Source organism: Pongo pygmaeus, chromosome 12, assembly GCF_028885625.2.
Source record: "Pongo pygmaeus isolate AG05252 chromosome 12, NHGRI_mPonPyg2-v2.0_pri, whole genome shotgun sequence".
NCBI lineage: Eukaryota > Metazoa > Chordata > Mammalia > Primates > Hominidae > Pongo > Pongo pygmaeus.
The window spans coordinates 116,783,331-116,801,546 of NC_072385.2; positions in this window are offsets into that span (position 1 = coordinate 116,783,331).

An 18,216-nucleotide genomic window follows, 5' to 3' on the forward strand; every position below is an offset into this window, starting at 1 on the left:
CTTATCACAGCTTTAGGGGGATATTATCAGAACACTGAAACACAGAGAAGTTAAATAATTCGCCCCAAATGACGTGGATATTGAACAGCTGAGCCAGGATTTGAATATAGGTAGTTCAGCCCCTGTGTTAATTGCTACATTATGCTGCTCCTCAATAATGATATTCTTTACTCATAGGATTCATATGCAATTTAAATAAAATAATGCATGTAAAGCTCTTAGCATAGTTACTGCATAGATTAAACGCCTAGATAATGTTAACTCAATGTTTTTTTTATTGTTAATTTTTCTTTTGGTGGGTTACATTCGTGGGTTATACTTACTTTTCTGCAGTTGAACATCAAAATATATATATCTCTAGCTCATATTTATATCCTTAGGTACCTAATTATATATTTTTATCCAGTTGTAAGCTATGGACCTAAAATCAGCTTATATAAAATTGAACAGGTGCTGCTGCTTCCGTTTTTTTGAACTTACGATCCTTATCTCAGTAAATGGTACCATCGTCTTTCTAGGCCCCTGAGCTTAAACCTTGGAGTCATCATTACGTGTCTATCCTTCCTCTCATTTTCATAATTAATACACAACCAGTGCCTGCTTGTAACTCTGAAATATTTTGGAATTTTTCCATTTTCTACTAGTGCCGGTTTATCTAATTAAGTGCTCATCATATGTTAGCTAGATTATTTCAATATCTCCCTAAAGTATCCTTGTCTTTATCATATCTTCTATTTGACAACCAGATTAATTTCAAATCTTTGGGTAGTAAACATTTCTTGAACTGTGGATCTAAACCAAATCCCAGTGGGAGCCTAATGTGAAGAGAGACACAAAACAGAACTATTCAAACTGACTTGGGGATCTGGAATTGGAATTGAAGCCAAAGGCTCTCTTATTTTCCTCTGCTCTTGTCTCCTCTGAATTGAGTTTTGAGTGGTATCTGTAAAGCTCAGAGGGCATGATTTGAAAAGTTTTCTTCTAAAACCGACTTAATCATAATGTTCTTCTGCATAAACCATTTGTTAATACGGCACTTGAAGGTCTTTACAGTTTTTCTCAAAGTACATTTTCAGTCTTATCCGCTGCCACTTGCATCTCATGCAGCCACATTTGCTATTTATGATTCTTTGACGATCCCATTCACTCTCACATTTTCATTCCTTTGATTATCCGTTTGGACTTCCTGAAATTCTCTCTTCATTTTCTGCCTCATTTAGTTTTATTCATTCCTAAAGATTTGCCTTAAATGTCACCTCATTTATATAATATTTATAGACTATCACAATCAAAACTAAATTCTCTCCTTTGTACTCTATGAATTTTGGATTTGACATATTAAAGATTGAATCACTATCTTTTTATTAGAATTCCCTGTGTATATGTCTATTCCTCCTGCTCCTGAGTTCTGGTGGCTCAGAGAATGTGTTGTTTGTTGTATCCTCAATAAGTACCTGATATCCAAGGGCTTGGACTATAGCTGTTTAATGAACTGAAATAACTGGACTCATTTACCATCAACATTTGGGCATCAAGTATAGGTATTGCTTGCTTTCTTTGCCTTTTTGACTTGTTATGTTTGAAGCCTGACAGATCTTGTTTCAAATTTCTCTTTATCAGATATCATTGGTAGTGTTCCTATTCCATGTATTCTGATACATGATATCTTTTTTATCTAAGCTCTTTTCATTTTCATTACTGGTTTTTGCTCTTATATCCATCCATGTGTCTGTCCATCCATCCATCCTTCCTTCCATCCTCAGTTTATGCATTCTTAGAAGACTTATACCACCCATTTTCCTTAGGTAGTCTTCCCTGATCACACACAGGGGTCTGTTCATCCTTCTGCAGCTCCAACTGTATCTGCCATACTTTTTTAAATCCACCAACAATATCTTGTTTTATAATCGTATATATTTGCAATATTTTCGCTAACTAGAATCTAAGTCCTTTAATAACAAAGACCATAAATGTGTACTCTCATTGTATGTCTCATAGTTCATGGTTGGAATTTGTGACTTTATTTGCCTTTGTTGTATCACCTTTCCTTAGATGAGACCTTACCATGGTGAGAAAAGAAGCTTATATTTATAGTCAATAAATTTCCAACCTTACGTGATTTTCTGTTATTAAATATTTTTCTCTCCATTGATAAATATTTTATTAAAGATCAACAAGCTTGTTTACTCCCATCCACACCCCTAGCCCCACATAGGATGTTCTATCTTAAAAGATTCTGATATGTCTGTCTTCTGGATAGTTCCAAATAACAGATCCAGCATATCACAAGAAGACAGCTCACAGCAGGATTCTGACTGTGCTATCTAACTGCGGGTACTGTGCTATAGGTTTCTTCTAAAGAACTTGCTTGAAACTTTCAAATGTTGCCTTAGAGGAACATTCCCAAATTACATGTTATAGATATTATGCTAAAAGGTTTTCACAGTTAAATACATTTTGCAAGCAGTATCCTAAACAAGATAAAAATATTACTTTACTGCAGTACATCTTAGAGCCAGCATTATGCTAATGTACTGAATATACCAATGTGGGAAAAAGTATGCAGCATTTTCTAAAATTATTTGACCATGGGAAACTATTTTTCAGAGATTCTGTCATTTCATGGACTGGAATTGAGAAAAATGTTCTTGGGAAACACTGCATGAAGAATTCAATCCTTTGCCACACTACAAATTTTAACAGCTGGATGAGTTCTATTTTCTTTTTGTTGTTTTGTTTTGATGTGGATGAGTCTATGGAGGTCCAGAGAGAATACAGTTTACTTCGTAAGGATCAAATGGCTAGTTAGCAGCATAATTGTGGTTAAAATACCTGCTTTATTCTTTTACTCACATCGCTAAGGTAGTTTACATCCCTAAATAGGCCCCCCCCTTCCTGATCTATACCCAGATCTTCTGCTTCCCTGAGGCAGGTTAGTTTCAAAGTTCTCTCTTGACTCATGCCAACCTCTTGTAGTCCTCTTAACTGGGAGTTGCAGATTATTTCTCATTGACAATAGCTTCAAATAATCCAGCTTTGCTGCTTTCCATACTGCAAAAATGTACTTACACAAATCAAATTCCTGGAATAGTACAATTCCCCGAAGCAAGCTAAATCTTAGTAGTAGTCCTAGGTTATATATTTATTAGAGAATGATTGCTTTTAACTGTGTTGGCTCCGGGAACATTTTCATAAAGCAGAAGAATTTGTACATTTGGTCTAAGATTTAAGAAAGACCCTAAAAACGTTAATAGGTATGTTCTGCAATAAAGCTAATATAAACACATCAGCTTTTACTGTGTTTTGCTATCAATTTGAAGAATTTGGGTCTTTTATCTCATTTAGATTTAAGACCTTTTCCACTGAGAAGTCTTTATTATCCTTTGCTCATTTATTTTATAGGCGGGACTATCCACGGAGAAGGATATTTGAAGAAACATGTGTCTTTGTCCTCTTCATCTCCCTCCCACCCTAGAATGATTTCATTGGGAAGGCAATGTAGATGTTGTATTCCGTATTATTTATTGACATTTTTGAACTCCATATGCCGCAGTGAATTGGACAGATGGGTTTCCAGTTTCCAGGAAATAAACCCTTGGGGAATGGTCTTCAGTAGTGAAAGAGGCCCAATATTTTCCACCGTCTCTGATTGTGACTGGTGGATAAATCACGTTATGGTGCCTCTCATGAAGGGGAAATGGGAAGCCCAGGCTGGCCTCAGATCTCAGTTGCTGCACCCAGTTCTTCTGCTTCCTTGAGGCCGGCTTAGTTTCAGGGTTTTCTCTTGACCCAAGTTAAACTCATGGGAACTACCGGGCCTCTTCCACAATTGGAGAGCTTGCTCCATAGGTTTATTTCTTGGAAACTAAAAAGCGTAATTGGGGAGTTAGTGGGCATTCATTAATATAAGTCATCTTTTGTCTCCAATTTATTCCTGGTGCCCCTTCTCTGCTGATTCAATGCTGAATATCAGGCAGATGATTAAATGTCTCCTGGACCACCCAAAACCTTGTATATATAGACAATTGTGGATCAGAATGGATGTGGGGAGAAGATTGACTGATACAGATTTTATGAGGCTTGAAACTTATCTATTTTGGGGATCTGCTTAAGAAAAAATACCAAATGAGATGTAAACATAAATATTAATTTAGAATAAAAAACATAAATTATAATACATAAATTTTTAAAGTTGAGAACTATTGTATTTATTAATTAACTGCCTGACTTACTTCTATAATATTTTTCTTTCTTTATTTGGATAAGTACTATTTGATTATCTTTTCTTATAATATTTCATAATATCTATAGAGAGAATAAAAATGTTGCTCAGTCTTTTTCTCAATCATAGTTAATTGAATTTTCAAAATTATTGATCAGAAATAATTCTAGTAATGGTATCTAAATTTGGGGGTTCATTTTCAAATTTCAGAAAAGCTCTATCATATATCTTTCATTCATAAGTTATAAGATTTGGGAGAATTTTCCGTAAACTAGCTTCCAGCTCTGTACATGTCAAACCTTGCCTCTGCTCCATTACCCACTTAATTTCACTATCCGGTGCTACAGACAGAGTCCTATCAGCACACAAACACTACCCTATACCTTCTTGTCAAGACATGGGGTCAACTGGCACAGTTGGTGGTAGTAGCATCCCTGGAAGCCATTTCTGTACAGAAATGGCCAACTATCACTCATCTGCATATGGAAGTGATTGCAAACCACACCACTAAATTTCTTTAAAACCAAGCTAAACGTGTTGCAAATTTAATTTCCTACTCAATAACCTGAGAAGAAGTGTGACAGCAATAAAGTTAAGTGGAAAGTCAGTGGGGTTCACTGCTGCTAAAACATGTTTATTCTGCAAATTATGTGAAATCACGTAACTGATAGAATTCATTGTTTGCCTCCTTCAAGCCTTAAGGGGCCTGTGCAAGTGAGAGCCCTGGAAGATTCAATATTACAGTAAATCTTCTGAGCAGAAGTCTTGTCATTGCAGAAACCAAAAATCTCTGAAGTCATTATTTCTAACTTAAGGAATGAGTCAGGTTTTTAACTGAAGAATAGCTATGTACCTATTTTTAAATCAAAACGTTTCCTAATAATCTCCTACTGTAGAAACAAAATTTAAGATGGAAATTATTTCCTGAAGCTTTAAACTCTTAAAATAACAACAATAATCACTATTTAGTTACCACTTACATGTGCTAGCACTTAACATATGTGATTTCTAATATCACAAAAACCCTATAAAACTGGGAGAACACAAACAGCATAGGCCTTCTAAAAATTCTTGTTAGGGAAAACAGATTTATGGAATAAAGCTTATGCATTTATGCAGAGTTGCTTGATTTAAATTTCAAAGGTAAGTTGGGTTCTGATAGATAAATCAATTTCTAAAGATTAAACAGGGATTCAGAGTAAGGCAATCTCTCAGATGTGTTAAAATTTAACAGGAAGTAGGGTTGAGATGCTGTTCTGTTTTTCTTTGGGGATAAACCATCTACTAGCTGTGATGGATTTGTTGTATGTGTGATTAATATTGCATATGTTTGTGCTTTTCTGTATCTGCAGAAATGTGTAAGGACAATCAAAACCTTCCATTAGCTTGTCCTTCAGCCTCCTGTCCTTAACAGTATTTCACTTTTATTTTTCTGTGTTTTTCCTCCAGCTTTATTCAGGTATGATAGACAAATAGAAATATATATATTTAACATGTACAATATGGTGTTTTGATATAAATATTCCTTGTGCAATGATTCTACAATCAAGCTAATTAACATATCATTATTTCACATAGTTACTATTGTGTGTGTGTGTGTGTGTGTGTGTGTGTAGTGAGTATACTTAAGACCTACTCTCAGCAAATTTTAAGTAAACAATACATTACCATTAACTGTAGTTGCCATGCTGTATTTTAGATCTTTACAATTTATTCATCTTACAGCTGAAGGTTATAGATGTAGTATTTCAACCCATTTCCATCACTTCCTCCATTCCCTGCCAGTCACCACTGTACTGTGTTTCTCAAAGTTTGATCTTTGAAGATTCCACATATAAATAGTATCATAAAATATTTGTCGTTCTGTGCCTGGCTTATTTCAGTTAGTATAACCTCCTCCAGTTTCATCCATGTTGTCACGACAGAATTTTCTTTTTTAAAAAAAGGCCGAATAATATTCCATTATGTATACATGGTATGATTTCTTCATCTGCTCATCTGTAGATGGATGTTTTGTTTGTTATCATGTTTTTGTTATTGGGAATAATGTTGCAATTAACATGGGACTGCATATATTTCTTGGAGATATTGATTTTATTTCTTTTGGATATATACCCGGAAGTTGTTTGCTGGGTCATATAGCAGTTCTACTTTTAAATTTTTTGAGGAAATTTCAAACTGTTTACCACAATGGCTGTACCAATTTACACTCCTACCGACAGTGTACAAGGGTTCCCTTTTCCTTTACGCTTTCAGCAGCATTCATGATCTTTTGACGTTTTGATCCTGACCATCCTCACAGGTGTGAGGTGATATCTGACTGTGGTTTTGATTTTCATTTCTCTGATGACTAGTGATGTTGATGCCTTTTCCTATGTCTGTTGGCCATTTTTATGTCTTCCTTGGAAAAGTATCTGTGTTTTGGAGGAGTTTCATCTCTTGTAATTCTACTTAATACCTTCATTTGATTTTCAATTTGTAGCCTGTTGGAATAATGTTTCTACTCCTTTATGTCTGAATAAAATATGTATTTCAACTATATAAACTGTCTTCTGATTAACTTGAAGATCTTGTTAATCAGTTGCAAAAATCATAAGAAAGCCATTTGCTTCATTTATCAGATAAGTGAAAGTGTACTAATACCTTATTTTTTCAGTGAAGCCTTTCAGAAATGGATAATTCCATGAACAGAACTCTAAAACTAATGTATAACTAACACCTTGAGTAAGCAAGACTTTTTGATATTTAAGTGGTTTTGGTGAGAAACTGTCTAGAGTCATTAAACATTACCTTACTTTAACAAACAGTAGGAAACTAAGAACTGATAGAAACTAGGAACCTTGACTAGTTTCCTTGCCTAGAGGAATCATAAATAATTATTATACTTTCATGTCACATGTGAGTGCTCTGGTAGCTGGATGTGCAGTTTTTGAGTGTGAGGAGCTATTAAGGTAACTACTAGACTTCTGTATGTTTCTGGTTATTTTCCTCATTTCCAGCTAATATTTCTTCTTGTGTGGGTCCTCAAAAGACTATTACAAACTTTGCTCGTTAAATGATTAAACTTGATGTCACATGAAGCATTACTAAGTCTTTTGCTCTGAATATGGTGTCACTGTTCCCCAAAAATATGGACTTTATCATAGTTTGCCCCCTGCTGAGGAGCTGTTTGCAGATCTGTGGCCATGTTCCTGTGACTAAGATTGCCAGACACTGGAGGCATTACTGGCTAGTGCTTGAGGGATATTAGAATTTTTTTTTCTCTGAATTAGAAATATCACTTGAGTTTACTAATGTTCCTGCTCTTGCATGACTCTGTGCTTTCGACCACTCCTCCCTTTCTTGGGAATGCTCTTCATCTTCCAATATATTGGAGCCAAGCCTACTTATCCTTTAGGATTCAACTTCACTGTCACTCCACTCTGCGTAGCCTTCTGCATTACTCTCCTCTCCTCCCAGGAATGGTGTTTTTTGTCATCTATAAAACTTATCTATTTTAAGACTTACTATAATTAATATTTTCCTTCTCCACTGAAGAGTGAGATCCTTGAGGGAAGAAACCATGTTTTATTCATTTTTGCATCCCTGCCTGTTGGTCTAATGCCTGTCACACACAGACCCTCAATAAATACCACTATTTATTGAAGAATAAATAATGAAAGAAATAAATATGTTAATTAGCTTGATTGTGGAAATTATTATATAAAGAAGACATATAAAATGAACTTTCCATTCATTAATTCATGCAATAAATGTGACTTAAGGAATATTATCGAAAGCAAATAAATTACATTGACAGTTCCCTTAAGCAGTTGGAATATCCGATTTAGGATATGTTACTACTCATTAGACAAGCTGAGATCTGCTTTAATCATGGGTCTCCTTTGCTTACCTTAAAAACTGACTTCATACCCACACAGCTGCCTGTGTCCATGGCAACTGAAATGCATGAATACTGGTTCTGAAACATAATCTCTCTAGAAAGTCAGGCCGTCTATTAAAACTGTAGGTTGCATTTGTATCTTCCAAGACAGGTATTATCACAAGCTTGCATAGGTATCTGTTTCCACTAAGCAATGGTGATTTCATACATCATCTTGTTTACAAAGTAGTTTCCACTTGGAGCATAGTGAGCTGTTGATAGAGCTTTTGTGGTGGGAACCCAGGAGCATATCAATTGCAGAGACAACCACCAATAGTGAGGGTATAGCCCATGGCATTTTCTTTATGTGTCACGTGGTATTATAATTTCTTTGCCCCAGTTTAATAAAGATGGCAATGCAATCTGTGCTTTCTGTAGACTTCTGGAGGTGAAGACAGCATTGTATGTCCATGTCCCTCAGTGAAAGGATTCTATGTGGGAATGGCTCCTATATGAGGATGGAGATCCTGTTTTTCAATGTTGTTAACCCAGTCTTATGGGGAAATTAAGATTTAAAGTGATATAGTGACTTGGTCAATATATGCTACAAAATGACAGAGGTGTGGCGGGAACCACAACCTTTTAATGTGAGATGTGACACTCATCCTTTTGTTGCATTTTCCTCCTGTTTATAATTTATAAGAACATGAATTTAATGAAACTGGGTAGAAGCATGGCTTTTATATCCTGCACTAGTAGATTTAAAATAAATATCTATCTCAAGTTTGAATGAGAAAAATGTGTATTTTGTTCTCAGAGCAATCTAAGACTAAAATGGAGGATTTCAGGGATTCTAGAAGATAATATTTTAGCTGTGGTTTGCAGTTTATGGTAGCATTAAATTCATGCTACCCATAATAAATTGTGGATCCCAATTCAGAAAAATATCCCAAGCTCCTCTAAGTCAAATCCTTTGATTTCAAGGAGAAAAGGATGTCATTTTATAGCAATTCTCCATACCTCCCCATTGAGGGATGTTTTATTACACAATGTAGGCGTGAGGAACCAGAGTGTGAGGAAAAGAGATTAAGCCTAGGGAAATCTGACTGACTATTATTTTAACCTGGATAGTGAGTGAATTATTTTAACCTGGGTAGTGAGTGAATTCTCTTCTTTGTGGATTTTATATTTTATAAGCTCTGCTCTCATATAAGGACTTTAAATTAGATCCTTACTATGACTAGGAAAAAATCGAATTTTTAAAAAAGAACTCTGTCTTTACTTGCTGTCCCCCAGCTTAACTTAGCTTCACTAAATGCCTTCTTGAGAAGGCAGAACTACCCTTCTGGTTGAGGTAGGCAAGAGGAAGGAAGCTTCCTGGGGCTTAGAAAGCATTGGCTCCTTTATTCCTAACTTTTGGTAAACTAGTAGAATTGGCACTTAACTTTTGCCACTATTTCTTTTATTTTATTTTTTCCTTAAATTCTATTTTAGGCTGGGTGTGGTGGCTCACGCCTGTAATCCCAGCACTTTGGGAGGCTGAGGCGGGTGGATCACGAGGTCAGGAGATCGAGACCATCCTGGCTAACATGGTGAAACCCCGTCTCTACTAAAAATACAAAAAGTTAGCCGGGCATCGTGCCGGTCGCCTGTAGTCCCAGCTACTGGGGAGGCTGAGGCAGGAGAATGGCATGAACCCAGGAGGCGGAGCTTGCAGTGAGCTGAAATCATGCCACTGCACTCCAGCCTGGGCGACAGAGCAAGACTCTGTCTCAAAAAAAAAAAAAAAAAAAATTCTATTTTAGATAGGAAAACTATGCAATCAAAGAGTATCCAGTGACAATAAGCTTCTCTACTACCCATTTTGTTCAGACATCCAGTCTTTTTCTCCAGAGAAAAATTGTTACTAGTTTCTGGTAACCATTTGCCTGAGATACTCTGTAGAGGGTAAGGGAGGGTTTATGACTGTCTTCACAGAGCTAAGTCCTAAAGGATGGACAGGTACCTACAAGAGAGGGAGCAACATTCCAGGCAGGGAGTATCATGTGCAAAACATTGACATATGAGGTCATAGTTACATGGCAAACCTAATGCTCCAAAATTCCTTTTATTGGGCACATTATTTCTTCATCTTCCCTCTGCTTAAAGTAGTTTTGCCTCTTCTTGAACTTCATATAAATGGAATCATTCAGTATGTACTCTTTTGCTTTATCACTTTGTTCACTCAGCATTTTGCCTATTTCTTAATGTTGTCATGTTTAGCAGTAGTGAATTCATTTCAGTGTTGTGCAATATTCTATTGTATGAATGTAACAAAATTTGTTAATCATTTTCGTGATATTAGACATTTAATCTATATTAGAACTTCCATCACACTGCCCTGTATTAACCAGTTCACATTTGTTTCTCTGACAGGTCTTGCATAGTTTTTGAAAGCATACCTCTTTCTAGAAGGAAATTCAATATAGGTTCGATACTGGGAAACTGGAAAGTGGTACCCCAGCTTCATTGCTCTTTCCTTTGGTCTTGATGACTGTGACAGTACAGATGATGTTGTTTCAGATCATATCCATGTTATTATGCCTACCTGTTTGTATTGCCAATGACCAAATAATTTTCGTATCTTTAAAAATTTCATTCCGGTGATTCAAAAACCGTATTTTCACCAAATTTGTGGATAAAAGGCTGTCTTTTACATTATCCTGTTTAAATTCTAAGAGCAGTGATATCACAGAGACCACCAGCACTTGTGCCAATTTTTCTCCATGGGAAATACTTTGCTGAAGTCTGTATGGACCAACTAGCTATTAGGAGCTACACTCTTTTTTCTCTACAAAGGCCTTGACTAGAGATCAGAAGTTATATAAAATCATGTCCACATTACTTTCCTGTATTTAGACTTACAAATCCTAGTAAGTTCTGCAAAGCATTTCTCCTGCAAATTCGTAAGAGGAAAGTGTTTTTGTATTTCCAGGTTGGGTCCTGCAGCTTGGGCCTTCTGATGTGGTGACAGAGGCAGGTATCCTGGGTGGGCCTGTCACTGGAAGGGATGAGTCTGCAGGAATCTCTGCTGAAAGCATTTCCTGAGTTGTGCCCTCCTGGCAAACCCAGCAGCTTTCTTAGTAGGCCCATCTATCCTCAGAAATGCTTTTCAGCCTTCTAGACAAATCAAATTCCCTCCCCATTTCCTATAACGGCAGCTGCATGAATAAAAGCAAACCCAGCTAGCTTTCTAGCATGATAAAATATCTGGAGACAAAAACACCAAGGAGTTTATGCAAATGAAACCACAAAAAGATTGAAGTACAAAGTGAGCTGATGTGTTATCAGAACTCAAAAGGTCATATCTAGATGGTCCAAGGATAGATCACAGAATTTAAATTGGGTACCCATAGAATTCAATTAAACCCGCAAATATTGACTCAGTGTCTAGTCTCATTGGGACATGTTAGCAGGAAGGTGGGGTATAATAGGCAGGGTGAAATGAGAGGTGAGTAAGACATAAACCCTGCTTTCAGGAAACTCTCAGCCTAGGGTGGAGAGGGTGGAAGGATATAAGAAAAATAACCATGATAAACTATGGAGGCAGAAAATTGTAATGATGAAGTCCCAGGTGCTGGGGTCAGACTGCAGCCTGGTCTCATCACTTAGATCTGAGTGACCTTGGGCACACTGTGTCTCTAAGCTCCAGTTTCATCATCTGTAAGACTGGGTTTAATGATACTGTCTACTTCATAGTGTTGTTTTGAAAATTAAACCACGTAGCCTGTCCACAACATTTAACCCAGCAACTGCCACATAGTGCTTTATGGATGACAGCTATGAAATGTCAGGGGAGGGACAAAGCAAGAAGGAGAGGTTGCACCCAGTTGAAGAATTTAAAACAAACTTCAATAGGTAACATATGGAAAACAGAAATAGGATATCAGTTGATGGAAACTGGGGAGAGACACACTTAACATATGTTCATAGTAGCTTCCTGTAGGGCTCAGTAGTCTCTGAGGTTAGGGTCCATGTCTGTCACATTTGTCAACATGTTCCCAGTACCTAGCACCAGAGAGGGGTTCATTTATAACTAAAATAATAAATTCTCTAGTAAAACAAACATCATCAGGGACAGAGGCACAAGGTATGCTTGCAGTATCCTGTATAGGTAATTCCATCAGTGGTCTTTCTTCAGGCAAAGCTGGAATGTGAGATTGGAGGCAAACTGTGTAGGGCTTTGAGCACAGGACAAAGAGCTAGGCCCACAGGCAGTGAAATCATTGTGCTTGTATTTCTATCCCTTCGAATTTTGAAGGAAATAAAAAAAGCCACTGAGCTATACTGCAGAGTCAGCTGAATTATTATGAACTCATCTTTCATTTTCCTGCCATCAGTTATGTGCAAATTAGACAATCTCTTATGCCTATAAATTGCTTAAACTAAGTTTGTGCTGCAAATGGTGCCAGTGGCTTTAGATGTGGCTGTCTCAGCTGATAATGAGGTTTACAGGGTCTGTGAGGATTATTTTCTAGAGCAGGCAAAGTCTGCAGCAATCAAACCTGAAATGCTTCTTAGATAAAAATGTGTGACTTCACTGGTCTCAGGTACTCAAATATCATAATTTTTTTTTAATCCCTGGTTCTCTTTAACTTTTTATGGGCTTCTTATGAGGTTGGTAGTCCAAAGCTACTATTGGTCAGTCCAGTGGTAGCTGCATGTTGGGCTAAGTAGTCTCTGAGGTCAGTGTCCATGCCTGTCACATTCATCAATATATCCCCAATATTATGATCATTTCCAAGCCTTTATTTTGTCAGCCTTCAGCTTTTAGTATTTATAAAGGATTTTACATATATTTTCCAAATATAACATATCACTTACTTCTCAGAACCACTTTGTTCCGTGTATTTTATCATATGACAGAGAGGACGTGGAGCTCAGACTCCTTCATCTGATTCCCAGTTGCAGGCTCTCGCTGCTCAACCCCACAGCCTGTGTAAAACATCAGTGTTTTCTGAGCTCTCCAGAATTCTTCCTGCACTGACTACTTATGTGTGCAATGCTTCATCTTCAAGATACAAAATGGTTTCCTGCTTCTATGGGACTTCCTTTATATACTTTATACAACTATTCTCTTGATCACATTTTATTTTAAAATTCAGTTATGACTTCTTGTCTTCAACAGAAAAACAACAGAGTAAATGATCTCATAATTAACTGAGTTACCTTTCATAAGGTCCCTTGATCTGATAATGGTAGCAGGCCCAGCCAAACCTATAAGTAAGATTGTAATGCAGAAATCAAAAGACGTTTATCTAGCTCTTTATGTGGAAGAATTTGGAGAAAGAAGGCAAATAAATGCCTGATACTCCATTAACAAGTGTGTTCGTACCTGAAGCCGAGAGCAGCACAGGGTGATGTGGTAGGAAGTACGTGAGCTTCTCAGTCAGGCCCACCTGGGTGAACTGGCTCAGCTGCTCTCAAGCCATCAAAACTTCATCTTGATCTTGAGCTGAGTGCAAATGCTAACCCTCAGTTTTCTCATTTGTAAAGGGGATTTAGTAATAGTTATATAATATTCACTCATTTCAATCATTCACAAGTCAACAGATATTTACTGAATACCTATTATGATACAGGCGTTATTCTAGTTATTGGGAATGCAGCCAAGGATAAAAATAAAAATATATGGTTACTATCTCTATGGACCTGGGGTCTACTGAAGAAGACAGCATTTTATAGATAATTATGCAAATAATTAAAATGTTGATGAAGGCTATGGGGGATGATATAGTTAGATATTTGTCCTTGGTCAAATCTTATGTTGAAATATTATAATCCTCAATATATTGGAAATATTAGAGGTGGGGACTAGTGGGAGGTGTTTGGATCATGGGGGTGGATCCCTCATCTATGCCTTAGTGCTGTACTCATGATAGTGAGTGAGTTCTCATGACATCTGGTCATTTAAAAGTGGGTGGCACCTCTCCTGTCACATTCTGTCTTGCTCCTGTTCTCTCCATGTGAGTGCCTGCTTCTATTTTGCCTTCTGCCATGAGTAAAGGTCCTTGAGGCCACTACAGAAGCTGAGCAGATGCCAGTGCCATGTTTATACAGCCTGCAGAACCATGAGCCAATTAAACCTCTTTTCTTTATAAATTACTCAGTTTCAGGTATTTCTTTATAGCAACAAAAGAACAGCCTAATACAGGGAAATGAAAACATCTTGATTTGGGGGAATGTTTGGGAGATCAAAACATCTTGATTTGGGGGATGTTTGAAATCAAAAATCTTGATTTTGGGAGAATCAAAAAGTTCTAAAATTGAGACAGAAAGGATGAGCAGGGTGAGTTGCCTTACAGGGTTGTTGAGAGGATAATGGACTATGCTTGTTGGAGTGCCTAGCATAGCAACTGGGACATGGTACTCAGTGATAACAATGAGAACGATAATATTGGACTCAGTGACTGCCCACTTCAGGCACTTTGGGGTATTCCAAGAAGTGAGTGTCCCCATCATCTTTCCCTTTCCCAGCTCAGATCTCTTCCCAGGGCACAAAGCCCTGCTTCCCAGGATTAGACGGAAAATCTGCAGAGATTTATTCTAAGTTACTCCATGCTATGTTGTTATTGAATAATGTAAACTTAGTCCTGAGACTGATAGAAATAACACAGGAATCAGTTATTCCAATCTATGCTAAGTAACTAATAATTGATATAATATCCCATCCTGAGAGCAGCTTTTATTAAAGGAGAGAAAACATAAGAATGATTCCTGAGAATGGAAGAAAAATGGTTCCTGAGAATGGAAGAGGCAGCGAATAGCGGGAGTATGTGCGTGAAGGGGAGGAAGGGGTGGAGAATGTCAAACAGAGATCCTAGGAGCTCTCACACTGAGGTAATAGGAAAAAGTGGGGGTGTCTGAAAGCATGCTGGTGCTTCCTGATGAATTTATCCAGGAAGCCTGTAGGATGTCTATTTTCTGATGGCAAAAGTGGTTCCTGCCACATTCACAGTCCATGAAATTTTTTAGTTAAACATGACCATATCAATGGTATGTCATGTTTCTTTGGAGTTTTGGACTGAGGTTATTCCACAGTCACATCACCTCTGTTCGTCTCCTCCATCCTGGAGACTATGACTAGTGCCGACTGTGCCAGTAAGAAGATATTGTTTCTGTATTGTTGGGCCTTCTGAAGACTGAGAGAAAACTAGACTCATCTTTCCATCTGCCATCTATCTAGACTTTTTGAGCACCTGTTAATTCTTGGTCCTGAGATAGAAGTTGTGGATAAAGAATAAATCAAAAATAGTTTCTGCTCTTAGGGAGTTTACAATCTAGTGTTTCGATGGAGCAAAGTAGCAGGACCTGTGAGAGCACAGATAAGAAATGACTAACTTGGCACAGTGCACTGGGAAAGGGAAGGTATTTGGATAGGCCTTGATATGAGGTCTACCTACCAGAAAGGTGGGTGATGTGTTCTAGGCAGAGCATATCCTGTGAAAATGCCCAGCAGAATGAGAAAGAACATATTTGTTAGATGAAGTGATCCATGAAACAGACATATTTAAGAATCATTAGTTTAATTAAACATATTCTGTTTTGAGTCCCTTTGAGTGGTGCAGAAAGAGAGAGAAGGAGAAAGAGAAGGAAAGAAAGAGGGGGAAGGAGAGGGGGATAAAGGGAAAAGGAAGGTAGGTGAGGAACAGGGCCATCTCTGGTGGAGGAACATTGAATAAATGAAGGTGACATATTTGACTCAAAGGTTCACAGGTTAAAGATGCCCAAATTCTTGTTAGTCTTAAGTACTTGGCCATGTTATTAATCTCATTTTTCCTCATTTATCACTTGGTCATGTTTTCAACCTCATTTTTCCATTGGCTTGGAAGAGACAACATGTTCCCATCACTGAGGATTCTTTCCTGGCCTCCTAATTCTAAAAAGCAGTGATTTTAGAGCTTCATAACCCAAGGATTGAATCCCCACTCTTCCATTATTTGTCATATGACCTTGAACAAGTTTCTCAACATCTCTGAGCCTCAGTTTCTCCTCATATAAGGAGGTGGTCTTTCTCTTGCATTGCTGTTGTAGGGATGAGGCATAATTTATATAAAGGTCTAGTGTGGCCCCTGATATACAGGAGGCACTCAGTGAATGGGTATTGTTATTACTTCTGTCATTATGTTTTGTTTACAGTAGTAATTATTCTAGTATTATTTCACTTTTTTGTGATTTTTTTCTATATTAAATTGTAAAATCTGTGGAGAAAGGCCAGATTTTACTCCTCCCTAGGCACCTGACTGGTACTAAATGCTTAGTAAATACTTGGTAACTCACTGATAGAAAATCCTGTGATGCTTGAAAATGTGGAGTTGAGAGAATAAACTCCTGTTGACTTTTCTGGTATAAACAATTTTATGTAATATTTTATGTGCTGTATAGAATTTATAGGAACTTCACCAAAGAGAAAAACAGATAACATTCAATCATAAAAGTGATATGCAATCTCAGAATGATTCAGAAAGAGTCCTTAATCCTGTTCATGTTGCCATAAAATGAATGAGTTTTATCTATAAAGAGGGGCAAGATGCAAGGAAATATTTTGAGGGCATGCTGTTAGTTTGATCTTATGGAAAATTATTTGTTTTGACCAAGGCTTCCTTCTAATAGGATTAATACTGAATGGAAGGCATTCTCTTTCACTAGAGAATTCCAGAAGTTAGTGGACAAAGGAGTCACATGGGAAAGCTTAGAAGATGGCAGGGTTGTAACCCCAGAGATTCTGCTTCAGAACTTTAGTTCTGTTTGTGTCCGCTTATATCCTGAGGTTGTGCTCAGGCCATAGGCTTGTCCTGGGTCCTGTCCGCCCACCCTTCCAGCCCTGCCCCAGGCTGAGACACGGATGTGCTTGTGCTCCCACAGAGGCCACCTCAGCCAATACTGTCACCTGATGGCCATTATTCTCAGCTGCCATGTGGCCTTCTGAGCCAATAGATAATTATCCTCTTTAGTATCCCGCGAGCAGAGCTGGAGTTCAGGAATTTGCTAATTACTGTTCCCTGTTGACTAATTATCCACATCCATCATGTATATACTTGGACACATTTAGTTTTAAAATCAATTCAAATCCAAAGTCCTCAGCCACTTACCTGAGTAGATGCCCATGATATATCTATATGTTGCTGCCATCACCAGCACTGAAGGCTGCAAACACTAATAATTACAGCTACAGAAGGAACTATTGCATACTGACACCGACCATTTCCCAGGAGCTTTCGTGGAGGCTCTAACGTTTCCCTTTGAAGTAGATTTGTCCCTTACTATGAATACAGAATCTTGGCTCAGAGAAATTAAATAGCATGTTCAAGGTCACAGTGTTGGTAAGCAGAAGAGCTGTGATCCAAACCCAAATCTGTCTGATTTCAAAACCTCTGCTTCTTCCACTAAAATGAAGGGAAGGCAAATAGTGTCCTTTCAATACTTGTGTTAGTTGAGTATGAATTGTAGCATTTCAAACTTAAGTCTGGATGAGAAAATAACCAATTTTACTTTTTCAAGATGAGAATCTAGAATGATTTCTCACATTTATTATATTAGGTTATTCTTATTCTTTTATTCCAAAGATTTGCTGCGAGCCAGGTTGAGTCAGTGCCGTGCCTTGCAAGGGAGCATACACATCTTCAGGTATAACCCAAGTCATGGGCTCCATATGCGGAGTTTGAAAACAAGAAGCAAAATATAGCCTTTTGAAATCTTCTTTTTCCTTTTCTTTGTTAAGCCAAATAATACAATTTGCCACACACATTTCAAGTAGCTTAGAAATGGAATAGCTTCACCATGAGCCTTTCTGCAGAGGACAGCCTGAGAGTCATGTGAGAAAGTGACAGCCAGAAGCTAGTCCATCTCAGGCAACACAGGAAATCTACTGCATTGCGGAGTCCCAGGGACGACCTAATGGAAAACAACAGCGAGAGTGTGAGCCAGGGCTCTGCTGGTGGAGTGGGGAAATGCAGCTGCATTTCCAGGACACACAGAGACTGCACATGTGCAGAAGCATGCAGAGAGAATGTTTGCATCTTTCCTGTAAGGTGAGCAGAAAACGACCCTCCCTACAAAAAGATTGCAGGAGAAAACTTGCTGGAGGTTGAGA